At 46.7% G+C, this 9,901-nt stretch overlaps 1 protein-coding gene across 1 annotated transcript in view; it reads right to left on the bottom strand.

The window, feature by feature from the left end:
- LOC125298435 (testis-expressed protein 2-like) overlaps positions 1–9,901 on the bottom strand; it is a 45,531-nt gene that overhangs the window by 6,463 nt on the left and 29,167 nt on the right. The window lies entirely within an intron of this gene.

Genomic DNA, 9,901 nt, shown 5'->3' with positions numbered 1-9,901 from the left:
CACACACACACACACACACACACACACACACACACACACACTATCTGTGTTGGATTAATGCTGTGGGTTGGAAGTCCCTCCACTGGAAACACAGAGTCAATCAGAGCCTCTCTCTCCCACCCCCCCCCACCATGTCCAACGTCATTACTGAAATCACATCACCACCCATCCACCCATCAATTAATGACTGATTACCGCAAACTACAAGGCCTTCAGTGCAGACGCGCATCAGTGAAGTTTAACAGTCACTGTAGGTTGTCCCCGTTTCTGAAGTAAGAAAATTAAGTTTGGCCTTAGAAACACCCTTCAGTGAACACTAGGAGAGTTTTACCAGGACAGTGTTACTAGGAGGAGAGTGTTACTAGGAGGAGAGTGTTACTAGGAGGAGAGTGTTACTAGAAGAGTGTTACTAGGAGGAGAGTGTTACTAGAAGAGTGTTACTAGGAGGAGAGTGTTACTAGGAGGAGAGTATTACTAGGAGGAGAGTGTTACTAGGAGGAGAGTGTTTACACAGATTTACACTATCTCTCTTCTTTTTCTCCCTCCTAGCTCCTGTCGTCTTTTCACCCAGGCTCAGGTTGATACACAAGGGACGCGCTGGGGTGAGGAAAATGGAGTTGATCTCATTACACACAATCCCACTTTCCTCTCTGTGCTGGACACAACACATACAGACAAAGGGGTCACTGTGCCGGAGGAGCGAGTCAGTGCTGCGCAACGGATGGCCAACAGAGGGCAGTGTTGCGCGCTACTGGCGGGCTCTGGAGGATCACCTCCCAGCAGGACTGAGGTGGGGCTAAGTCCATCGTATGTGTACAGTCCATTGTTGTGAAATGCCCAGTGACACACACACACACACACACACACACACACACACACACACACACACACACGTGGCAGAACGCTGAGTGAAAAGTCATGAGAGCGTGTGCCTGACTATGCGGTCATCTGAACACAGCTGGTCCAGAGGTGACGGTTAGAACACACCATATTAACAGAAGGGAGGCTGACGGTTACTAGGCTCTGCCTCACTCTTCAGCCAGTGGTGTGGGCGTCAACAAATAAAATGAACTAACTTCACAAACCATTCCTAAAAATAAACAGAATACAGTACAGTGTCATTTTAAGCATCCTATTTTAAGAAGCCTGTCTTGTCTCAGTTCCTGTTCTAACTCCAGGGGATATTCTTATCCCCAATGCTACTGATTGCTGCATGAATCAGTGCACACTCACACTGGGCCTGAGTTAACCACACATATGTGGTTTGGACAGGCAAGACAGTGCACTGTGTACAAACACACACACACACACACACACACACACACACACACACACACACACACACACACGGAGGTGGCGGTGCTGAAAATAGAGTGTGAGAGGGGCCTCCATCTGAGCGAGAGTGAGTCACCTAATAACAAGACTATGAACCCTGAACCACAGGGCTCAACGTGAGGGAGGACACAACCACTGACTTTCCCTTCAACTTCAGAGACAGAGAGAGGGAAGGAAACACAGAGAGAGACAGAGAGAAGAGAGAGGGAATCCAGAGAGAGAAAGAAGACAGAGGGAGAGAGAAACAGGGAGAGAGAGCGGGAGAGTGAGAGAGGGAGAGAAACAGGGAGAGAGAGAGAGCGGGAGAGTGAGAGAGGGAGAGTGAGAGAGAAACAGGGAGAGAGAGAGAGGAGAGGAGAGGGTGCCTGTGACCCTGGTACACCTTGCACCCTCCAAGAGAGTGGGAGAATGTTTTGCAATAGCCACGGCAGGTTGGAGTTGACAGTAATGGCTGACGTGGCAATGGCCACCCACATAGGTCTTAATTGGGGTGAGCTCGCCTGCTGGGGAAGGGAGAGGTGGAAGGGCATCACACACACACACACACGACTAGAAACCCACGATACAGTCCCTCTTGTTGTGGGTGCTAGTCGATGCACAGAGGCTAATCGATGAAATAGCAAGCTATTTCCTAGAATGTGAGGTCTACATGACAATGTGAGGTCTACATGACCTGGATATGTGAGCTGTATAGAGGGGTGAAGATCACTACTGCAGAAAAAAACTAGAAAAAATGCATGGATTCTGATATGTTCCGATCGGTTTCAGGCCTCATTCATATGTGGTAATAAATCCGATACGTGCCAATGTGACTGCAGTCTAAACAGGAATATTGGATATTTATTCCCTGTCAATTTTCAACTTGCGCATCGTTGAAAAGCCCACAATCTTTGAAAGTTTTCACATAACATTACAATGTTGCTTTCAGTTTCACGTGAACGCACGGCTGGCTGAACAGTGTAATTAAAATGAAAACAGAGACGGAAAAGCTGCATTAGGCTCTTCACTTTTTTTCACCTTAAAATACAAACAGCCTATTTTGCAGACTTCTCAAGATAGTTTGAAAACTAAAATAAGCAACTAGCCACTGAAATACCCTAATACAAGCATATTTCATGCATTTGTAGTACCGTCTGTTTGTTTGCTTTCATTTCGGTAACCAAAATTCCTCTGGTGCGCATGCAGACTGTGTTTAAAATGAGTGAACCATGTACAGTAAATAATAGATATCCGACATGGGCCACTCTCAAACATAGATGTAAACAGGCAGTCCAAAAAATCGGATATACATGTAGGCAAGAAATCGGAATTGTGCATCAAGGCCTGTTGGTGTAAACGCAGCCTGAGTGTCAAATATACTGTAGAGGCATGCAGGTGAGTGCATTCTGACTTTGATCTTAGCTGAACTATTACAGAGCAATACAGCACAGATTACCCTATAGAGACCCATTAAAGATGTGTATGATAACCAAGCATGTATATTTATTCAGGATGTACTTCACTCAGATGAAAAAGCTGGATTTCTACTATGAGCCAAGTTATCTATTCTGCTACAGCACATGAATTGCACTCTTATTTTTTAGTATGTTTTTATTGTGTCAACATTCACACGGACTAATCAAGATTGGGAAACGTGAGTGTCACTTCAAAGTGTATTGTACTGTGGGAAGTGCACTTCAACTGAGTAAGGTTCACTGCAGCTCTATCAGGCCCTGATTTGTCAACAGTGTACTTTCCCTGCTGTTAGATGTGGCCTCTCCCCTTTTCCTCTCTTGGTATCCATATCTGCTCTCCTTTGGGTTTAGCAGAGCAAACAGTGATAACATGCAGGTGAGAGCAGAAGAGTTGCACTGCATCAACAGAGAGAGAGAGGGAGAGAGAGAGAGAGAGAGAAAGAGAGAGAGAGAGAGAGAGAGAGAGAGAGAGAGAGAGAGAGAGGAGAGAGAGAAAGAGAGAGAGAGAGAGAGAGAGAGAGAGGAGAGAGAGAAAGAGAGAGAGAGAGGAGAGAGAGAGAGAGAGAAAGAGAGAGAGAGAAAGAAAGAAAGAGACAGAGAAAGAGAATGGTAGATAGAGAGAAACTGAGATAATGCAAGAGAAAGAGTGCAAGAGAAAGAGAGGGACACAGAGTAAATGAAAGATGGAGAGTTTAGGAGAGATTAACATGATGGGTGGACTAGAGAAAAGAGGTAATGAGAAAGACAGATGGAGAGAGTGACACAAAGAGGAAAGGGCAGAGAGAGAGATGAGAGAGTGATAGAGAGGAAAGGGCAGAGAGAGAGGATGAGAGGTGATGGGGAGGAAGGGCAGAGAGAGATGAGAGTGATAAAGAGGAAAGGGCAGAGAGAGAGATGAGAGAGTGATAGAGAGGAAAGGGCAGAGAGAGATGAGAGAGTGATAGAGGAAAGGGAGAGAGAGAGATGAGAGAGTGATAAAGAGAAAGGGCAGAGAGAGATGAGAGGGCAGAGAGAGATGAGAGAGTGATAGAGAGGAAAGGGCAGAGAGAGAGATGAGAGAGTGATAGAGGAAAGGGCAGAGAGAGAGATGAGAGAGTGATAAAGAGGAAAGGGCAGAGAGAGAGATGAGAGAGGAAAGGGCAGAGAGAGAGATGAGAGAGTGATAGAGGAAAGGCAGAGAGAGATGAGAGAGTGATAGAGAGGAAAGGGCAGAGAGAGAGATGAGAGAGTGATAAAGAGGAAAGGGCAGAGAGAGAGATGAGAGAGTGATAAAGAGGAAAGGGCAGAGAGAGAGATGAGAGAGTGAAAGAGAGAGAGAGAGGGAGAGAGAGAGAGAGAGAGAGAAAGAGAGAGAGAAAGAGAGAGAGAGATGAGAGAGTGATAGAGAGGAAAGGGCAGAGAGAGAGATGAGAGAGTGATAAAGAGGAAAGGGCAGAGAGAGAGATGAGAGAGTGAAAGAGAGGGAGAGACAGAGATGGAGAGAGTGAAAGAGAGAGGGAGAGACAGAGATGGAGAGAGTGAAAGAGAGAGGGAGAGACAGAGATGGAGAGAGTGAAAGAGAGAGGGAGAGACTGAGAGATGGAGAGAGTGAACGCAAGAGGGAGAGACTGAGAGATGGAGAGTGAAAGAGAGAGGGAGAGACAGAGATGGAGAGAGTGAACGCAAGAGGGAGAGAGACTTCAGGAGGAGATGAAAGAGAGAGGGAGAGAAGAGATGGAGAGTGAAAGAGAGAGGGAGAGACAGAGATGGAGAGAGTGAACGCAAGAGGGAGAGACTGAGAGATGGAGAGTGAAAGAGAGAGGGAGAGACAGAGATGGAGAGTGAAAGAGAGAGGGAGAGACAGAGATGGAGAGTGAAAGAGAGAGGGAGAGACAGAGATGGAGAGTGAAAGAGAGAGGGAGAAACAGAGATGGAGAGAGTGAACACGAGGGAGAGACTGAGATGGAGAGAGTGAAAGAGAGAGGGAGAGACTGAGATGAAGAGAGTGGAAGAGAGAGGAAGAGAAAGGGGGTGGCTGAGCAGCCAGCATGGAGCAGGAATGTCATCAAGCCTGTTTGGCCACACACACACACACACACACACACACAGGTAGTACTCGTCTCCAGAGCTGCATTCCACTGAAACACTCTAACTACTCTTACACAGATACTCTCTTACTCACACACACACACACACACACACGCCAACTCATCTCAGCCCCTGTATGTGTTCACGTCTGAGTGGCACTGATGCCCAGTGAGTGAGTGAGTGAGTGAGTGAGTGAGTGAGTGAGTGATGAGTGATATGTGTGTTTTTCCACTCGTCAATACAACTGATTTTTCTAATGCCAGCTTAATCATATACATCTGAAAAAAATCAAGAAATCAATTCTCTGAACTTGCTTTTAGCGCTCACTCCATAGACAATCAGTTAAACACATTCTAGTCTAAAGCACATTTTGTGGAGAGGACATAAGGTTGCCTGGACCATTGGATGTCCACCCTTTCACCAAGGCACAGTCAATTGCAGGGCATTATAAAACTCCTAACACACACTGTAAAACAAAAAAAAACAACTCTAGCTGTAGCGTTGGCCTTGGGGTGGTCTGTGGCTTACAGGAAACACACTGCCCTAAGAGATAACCCCTTGACCTGAGCATGACCTGACTGCTGCTGTTGTGAGAAACCGAGGCTGACACAAACAAAAGTCCAAATCACAGTTGCACAATCAAGCCTCTCTACTCAGAAAAGCTTTGTGATTCACAGTAAAGGGGGGGGAGAGAGAGAGAGAGAGAGAGAGAAAGATAGTGTCTGTGTGTGTATGTATGTGTCTGCTCAGCTGATTCAGAGGTAATCAATAGCAAGCTTCTCCAAGCTTTCCACAGTGCCCTTGTGTGTGCAACAGTGATCCCCACTCTCAGAGTTGGATTACAATCCATACGCCTACGTGAGCAACTGGGCGTCAGCAGCAGGTCACGTTTTACCAGCAGAGACAGAAGGAGACCGAGTCAAAACACACACACACACACACTGCAGAATGAAGACGTCTCCTGTCTGGGGCGGCTTCAGGTCAGTTTGGGTGCAGCTCCACTTACGAAATGCCCGTCATTACTGAGCTCGGACAGACACGTCGGTCTGGTGCAAGACAAAAAAAAAACATATGAACTAAATCACTGTGCACACTAAGGCCATTTGTGCTTGTGTTGTGTAAGTTGCTTGGCACAAAGCCCTGACCGCAACCATAAAGGTCGCAAGACCCACTCAAGATGGCTGTGAATCAGACGCGCGACAATGTGACCAGACGTCACTGTGCATTCAAGCCTCATGAAAGTCCACCACTATGTGATTAAGTTTGAGCAAGTCGCCAGTCAGTGGGCGTCCCTAAGAGTCCCCTCTCTGGCCCTCGACCCACTGCTGGTGTCCAGAGCTCCTGACTCCATCCGTGGGTTGAATGGGAGCCATTGGAGCAGTGGACGTAGCAGTGGACGTAGCAGTGGACGTAGCAGTGGACGTAGCAGTGGCCACTGTGTTTGTTATTGTTGTTGTTGTTGCTGGGCCCGGGGCCTTGCCCCCGCCCACCCCCTCCTCCCGGCTCCCTACTCTGGCTGTGGGGTATTGGCCATTCAGCCGAGTCACACTGGCCCTCAGTGCCAGGCTTATTAGTCATACGACGACTCACAAGACACTGGCGCCCCGCCACCCCCTGCCACCGCTGCCAGCGGTGCCAGCGCAGGACTGAGGCTTCACCCGCCCTGGTCAAGTGGCACAGCACGGACAAAAGGGGCAGAGTGAGAGCTGGTAGGAGTGGGGAAGAGAAGGGAGGGAGAGATAGAGAAAGAGAGAGAGAAAGAGAGAGATCAAGAAGAAGGAGGAGAAGGGTTAAAAAGGCAGACAGACATACATATATATATGACCACCAGTGTCCTGTCAAATGCATGGTTTTGAGAGTGAGTATGAAACAGGCACTTTACCAGCAATTACCAAACACACCATTTAGGAGGATTATTATCAAGGTAATCTGTCAAGATCCTGCTTCAACACACACACATGCACACGTACACATGCACACTACATAGCAGCAGCTGCTCTTGAGCAAATAACTCTTGTGTATTCTCCTCTTTGGTCATTGGAGAGGAGTACTGAGAGGCTGAGAGCAGTGCATTGGTTGTTGTCCAGCCCATTAGAGGCATGGGGAGACACATGCACCTCAGCTGAACGGTAAAGTCCAGCAAGCGAGAGATGCTGTTACTCAGTTTTATTTCGCTACAATTTAGCTGCTGCCTGCAAAAAATTGCCAACTGATTTCCCTGGGGTTGTTGTTTAAAGGTGCCCTGGAAACTCCAGAGTTCTCGCAAGAGCACAATTTGAATTGTCTCTGCGAGACACTCTGGCAATGGGTTATGATGCACGTTACTTTTGCCACTTGTATCGCGAGGAGCCAATTACATCTGTGTATCTAATATCTAGGCGGCCCAGAGGCGAGCTAAACAGATGACAGTCGTAGTGTTATCCAATTGCGTCGAAGTCCGAAATCAGTCAGTAAACGTTGGTCGTATTTTGTTATCCAATTGCGTGCAGTGAGATTTTTAAATGCACGCTTGGTGCCGCCCCTCGAGTTGGGCCATTACATTGTTCGTGGCCAGACCCTTAATCCTTCTAGATTACCAGGGTCTGGAATCTCCAGGCTAGTTTAAAGGCGCCCTTGGCCTCATTACATCTGTGTCTGTCTACGCGAGCACTTGAATGGCGCAGTCAGAATCAGGGATTCCAATTGCAATAGATTACTCAATATAGCCGCCCCGATGCTTGACGCACTTACGCACACCTCAAACGTCGCCGCTGAGCATTCTGGGTCCTGCGGGCTGTCCCAGCTTGAAATAGCGGCCCTCACTTCTCTGACAACTCATTACCGCTCACAGCAGACATACATCACTCAGCGGGCAGCGTGAAGGCTTCATACAGCAACATAATGGGCCAGCGCAACTAATCACTGGGGAGTAGTAAGGAAGTAGCAAGACCTTCAGTGTGTGGTCGTGTGTTCCTTGCCACTGTCGACATAGAAGCCATTCATTCTGCAGGGGTCTAATTCTGAGTGCAATTGTATGTTACATTATTTTGCAACGTGTTTGTTTGAGTCTGAGTTTGTCTGAGTTTTTTTTTTTTTTTTTTTTTATTTGCAAACATCATTGACATTACAGAAAATGCAACACTCGACATGCACATGAATACTACATCACGACAAACAGGCGTACATTACATAAACACATACTGTAACTTAACAAGACATCACATTGACTTGGCTTCCACAAACATAACACAACATAACATTAATAACAGAAAGGCTAAGGATGATTTTCGTCCAGGATGATTACAGATATGATTATCAGGGATGAAATTGATGACCGGAATGAAAAGGGGGATGCGGATGGTAGCTCTGAGTGTGAATGAGGTGGTGTTGGGATGGGGTGGGGATGGGGGTGAGGGGTGATGAGTATGTGAGGATGTATGTGTGTGTGTGTAATATATGTATAAGGCTGGCTTGCTGTTGGGTCAGGAGGAAGCTGGAACATAGAGAGGGAGGGTTTCAGAGGAGAGGGTTGTAATTATTCTATTAATGATAAGTATAATAATAGGAATAACTGATTGCCTGGTTGATTGCCTGACTGATTGCCAACCTGGGCACCCATTAATGGCCACAGTTCCCCAGCCCCTGCAGTTATACTGCGGCGAGCTGACAGAGGGGAGGACCCGTGTGCCACCCATCGCCCCAGGCCCCAGCATTTGCACACATCCCCACTACCCCGACCAACCACACCTAAGCCCCCAGACCTTCACCCAACCGCCACTCTTGACCTAAATATGTACAGTATGTGAATGGCTAGGTTGAGGGTCTATCTAGAGTGTAGCATTAAAAAAGTGGGCATGCATGGTGAATATCTGTCAGGATTTCCCCATGCACCACACTTACCCTTAATAAGATGTATGCCTCCTCAATGTGTGCATTAAAATAAGTGAGGCATGCAGATAGACACCTGATGAGGCATCTACCTGCACTCCTCTTACCCTAGCCTGTTTTGTAGTTTTTGTTTATGTATGTCACCTAACATGTAGATGCGATTAAAGAAAGTAAAGCGTGCTGTGTGCTTCAGGACAAAGCGTGTGCATGGTATGAGGAGGGCACACACCGGGGCCCAGGGCCAATAGATAACCCACAGGACCCAACCAATGCCAAAACCACAGCGACCCGCCAGGACGGAGTCTCCCAAGCCATCCAATGGGGCCCGGCAGAATAGCGATGGGAGAGGCAGAGAGAAAGAGTGAAATTAGTAAAGTTATCAGAGAATGTAAATAAAGGGGGAGGAAAGAAGGGGATGCTATTTATATTACTAATAATAATAATAATAATAATAATAATAATAATAATAATAATAATAATAATAACAACAATAATAGTTCAGCTACCCTCCCCTGCCTAGTGTTCGATGATATGTGTATCTATTGATGAAGTGTGTTATGATCGTGTGGAGATGGAACTCAGGCAAAGAGGGTCAGGACTGTAAGTAGGTGATAAAGGGGTACCAAGGAGAGGTTGTATCCTGAGTATTGATTAAGTTTGTAGTTGATAGGTTTTCTAATGATATAGTCTGTTAACAAGTTTTTCCAATGAGTGATGTGAGCTTTTTCTTAGATTTCCAGTTCATGAGGATTGTTTTTCTTGGCGATAGTCAGCTACCAGCAGTGTTTTATTGCAGGAGTTGCTTAAATTGACTGTGGATGTATCACCAAGAAGTATGCATAAGGAAGGGGGATGCTGGGATGTGACAGCCAAAGATGGAAGAGAGAGATTTTGTGACACTCACCCAGAAGTGGTTGATTGGAGTGCAATGCCAAACCGCATGAATGTATGTATGAGTTTGTCTGAGTTAGCTGCAGACTACAGATCCCTGCCACACCTTGCTCGTTGTGATTAGCCATTAGCCTATTACTGTAGCTCTGTTCTGCTCGTTGTGATTAGCCATTAGCCTATTAGCTCTGCTCAACCATATGGTATGACATGGCGGGTGCAACCTGAGAAAGTCCAAAGGGTTGTGTGGAAATGTAACAATGTTTTGTTTTAATTGCAGTATTTCCCAC

The sequence above is a fragment of the Alosa alosa genome, chromosome 7 (genome assembly GCF_017589495.1).
Source record: "Alosa alosa isolate M-15738 ecotype Scorff River chromosome 7, AALO_Geno_1.1, whole genome shotgun sequence".
Taxonomy (NCBI): Eukaryota; Metazoa; Chordata; class Actinopteri; order Clupeiformes; family Clupeidae; genus Alosa; species Alosa alosa.
The sequence above is the reverse complement of the archived record's forward strand: the minus strand, read 5'-3'. Positions and strand labels throughout refer to the sequence as shown.